The 3,894-nt window shown below is 40.3% G+C and overlaps 1 pseudogene; it reads right to left on the bottom strand.

Moving 5' to 3' along the window:
- The window catches only part of LOC103741095, a 6,189-nt pseudogene extending 4,631 nt beyond the window's left edge, over positions 1–1,558 (bottom strand).
- Between the last annotated feature and the right edge of the window lie 2,336 nt (positions 1,559–3,894).

Below are 3,894 nucleotides of genomic sequence, written 5' to 3'. Positions count from 1 at the left end.
ACTGAGGAAGGAAGGAGCCCTTGGGATGGCTCTCAGTTTAGTAAGGGCAAGGGGCAGAAGAGTCACCCAGGATTGGTGTAACTCTAGGGAGAGTTTAGTAAGGTGGTCCTTAAGAAGGGAGTTAGCTCGTTCCACCTTCCCTGAGGATTGAGGATGGTAGGGAATGTGTAACCTCCAGGTTATTCCTAGGGACTGAGAGGTTGCCTGAGTTACTTTGGAGATAAAACTTGGGCCATTATCTGATTGGAGAGTGAGGGGAAGACCGAAACGAGGAAGAATGTTTTTAATTAAACAGTTAGCCACGATATCTGTTGTTTCACCTGTTGTGGGAAAAGCTTCTACCCATCCTGAAAATGTATCTACCCAAACCAGGAGATACTTAAGCTTCTTGTGAGTAGGCATGTGAGTGAAGTCTATCTGCCAGTCGACTCCTGGGAGGCCCCCCCCAGTGCTGGTGAGGTTTGAAAGATGGAGGAGGGCGGCTTCCGCCCTGCGGGGAGACAACGGCACAGGTAGAGCATTGCCTGGTGACTTCTGTGAGAAACATAAAAAAGTTTAGGGCAATAGATGAGGGGTTTTCAAGAAATGTAACATGAAAGAGTTGTAGTTTAGAGGGAGCTAGACTGGCAAGAGATGCATGACTTAATAAATCCTTAAGGTGGTGGGGGGAAAGGACAGAGATCGGCTGGCCCAAAGTAAGCTTCAGTCCCTCCTGAGGCAGGAGTGCTGCAGCTGCCAGAGCCCGGAGACAAGGTTGCCACCCCCAGATGGTGGTATCCAGCTGTTTAGAGAGATAAGCTACTGGGGCAAAAGTGGGTCCCCACCAGCTCCAAAGTTGCTTCCATCATTATGAAATTCGTTATAGCCATCCCACTGCCACCATATCCACCATGACCACTGAAGTTTCCTCCACGACCAAAATTGTCATTGCTACCAAAACCACCTCTGGTGATCACCACCAAAGTTTCCAGAACCACTTCTACCTCTTCAGCTGGGGGAAGCACTAGCCATCTTTGGCTTTCACAGGGCTTTTCTCACTTCACAATTGTGACCATTCACAGTATGGTATTTCTGAATGACAATCTTATCCACAGAATCATGGTCCTCAAAGGTGACAAAAGCGAAGCCCTGCCTTTTACTACTGCCCCTGTCAGTCATGATTTCAATCACTTCAATTTTCCCATACTGTTCAAAAATAATCTCATAGGTGATGTTCTTCAGAGTCTTCCTTAATTCCAACAAAGATCTTTTTCACAGTTAAGTTGGCACCTGGTCTTTGAGAATCTTCTGGTGACACCGCCCTCTTTGGTTCCACAACTCTTCCTTCCCCTTTATGTGGATTTGCATTCACAGCTGCATCCACCTCCTCCACGGCGTAAGTGACAACCCAACCCCTGGAGAGCTTGGTGTTTGGATTTCTCATGACCACGCAGTTGGTGAGTGTTCCCCACTGCTCAAAATGGCTCCTCGGACTCTCTTCGGTTATTTTGAAGCTCAGCCCTCCGAAGAAGAGCTTCCACAACTCGGCAAGACCCTTAGGAGACTCGGACTTAGACATGACAACAGGAGGCAAGAGCCTTCAGTGAGGCTTCCTTGGCTGTGTCAACAAGCAGAAAGTGTTTTGTTTTTAAATAAAAGGCATGAGCCTGATTGAATCTTGGTTCAAAAACACTCAGACATTCGGGGGGGTGCTTTAAATGTGGGCTGAGCATCATAGACATTATTAAATGGCTTTAATTTTTTCCAGTGCAATAATGCTATGATATTGTTTTACACAGAAAAGTGTCCTTATTCTTAGGAGGTGTTTGATCAGGATTTTAGGAATGAAATATCATAATGCCCACAATTCATTTTCTAGTGTCCAAAAGCAGCAATAAATATAAAAACTAGAAAGTGAATGAAGAGATTGCTCAGCAGTTTAGAAGACTGGCTGCTCAGGACCTGAGTTCAGTTCTCAGCACACATATGGCAGCTATGAATCATATCTACCTCCAGTTCCAGGGGATCTGAGGCCCTCTTCTAGTCTCTGTGGGCATTGCACACACTTGATGCACTCACATACATGCAGCCAAAATATTCATACACATAAAATAAAAATAAACAAATATTTCTTTTTAAAATAGGTAAATTCTACATGTCAAAGGTTAAAAATGACTAAATCAAAATATTCTGCACACTGAAATTTTTCATAACAAAAGTATGGGGGGCGATTTTGACTGAGTTCATCTGTTTCTCACATCTCAGGTCCAGTTTCAGGACATTTCAAGATATAAAAGGAAATTTGAACACAAAAGTGAGATTTGTCATCCAAATCCAAGTAAGTGGAAGACATGGATCATCTTGGCTCTTATTTCTGGTACCGAAGTCTCTTGAATCACTACAATGAACGACTTCTTACAAGATATATATAGGATTGGATTTTACCTGCAAAAAGACAGAGCCCTGGAGGAGTCTGCTGGCATACAAAGGACAAAAATTCATACTCTGCCTGTTCAATGTAATTGTACCTCTCCTTCAATGTCTTGGTAAGACCAAACTGCAAAAGAAAACACCATCCCTCACCTCACCAGAAACACATGGTTTTCAAAAATATCTGGAAATGAAACTTCATTTCTATTATGAGGAAATATAACCACAATTGGGTCATTTTTAGGTCTCAAATGTAAATTGAAACTGCCTCTCTACATAAATTAAAAAATAATCTATTTAAGCCAAATGAATTATGTTCCTAGCAGTAAATAGCTCTTCCACACAGCAAAGATGGTTCTCAGAGTCCAAAGATTGAAGTTCTAGGAAGAAAGAGCTGTTATCAGGAGAGCAGCACCCATTTCTCTGAGGGGAACTTTACCTGAAAGACTGAAGTTGATAAATACTTAACAATCAACTATGTGTTTGCAACAATCTTCCAATAATGCCCTTCACTAACCTGATAATCTCTCTAGCAAGTCATCTGGCTGTTTGATAATCAGATTAGGATCTTCAGTCAAATGTTAAAATCAGAGTCAGTTATCAACAGGTCATCTCAATTATCTGGTCCTTTTCCGATGTCTAATCCTGTCCTTTTGAGTAGGTCCTGCTTTACTTAACACAATCTCCCATAAATGGCATAATGTACTTTATTATTGATTAGCACTCTTGTATATGTGTACCAAGCTTTCGGCCATAAATTGACTATTGTGAAGAGAGTCTTTGCTCTGAATGAAAAGGATAATATGTGGTGCTAATGCATGCTTTAAGATTAGAGTGCTTCAAGTACTGATCTCTATGTGATAATTACCCACTAGTGATGGCTCTTCACAATATGCTTGAAGCTTCTTTAATGCATTACTATAATATTACCTATGAGCTGATCCATAACTATACCATAAAAGTTTAACCAGTTTTTTAAACTAAACAAAACAATCAAGAATTTGGACATTAGGGGGCTGGAGAGATAACTCAGCCAATAAGAGTACTGGGTCCTCTAACAGAAGACCCAGGTTCCTTTCCCAGTACCTATATGACAGCTAACAACCATAACTCCAGTTCCAGGGGATCTGATGTCCTCTTCTGAAAGAATTTGGACATTTACTTGTGTGCCTTTGTAATGTCATGTGAAAGTAACTAGAGAAATGACTGATTTCGCTTAGAAAAATTTTTATGAAATTGGGAAATTTTTAAATATTCTTTAGTGCTTTCAAAGTACTATGAGAAGATCATAAAACAATATCCATATATTTGTACAGTCAAATCTTTTCATGGCTCATAGGAAATTAATTTTAATATTTAATTTTTCAAGCCCAAGTTCAACAAATATAGCTCAAATTCTAGTATTTTAGAATACAGATTATATTTTTGATATTTTATATGGATTCATATATACATTTAGGGTATGTATTAAGAATATTAGAGAGA

This window comes from Nannospalax galili, unplaced genomic scaffold, assembly GCF_000622305.1.
Source record: "Nannospalax galili isolate Female #2095 unplaced genomic scaffold, S.galili_v1.0 scaffold581, whole genome shotgun sequence".
NCBI lineage: Eukaryota > Metazoa > Chordata > Mammalia > Rodentia > Spalacidae > Nannospalax > Nannospalax galili.
The sequence above is the reverse complement of the archived record's forward strand: the minus strand, read 5'-3'. Positions and strand labels throughout refer to the sequence as shown.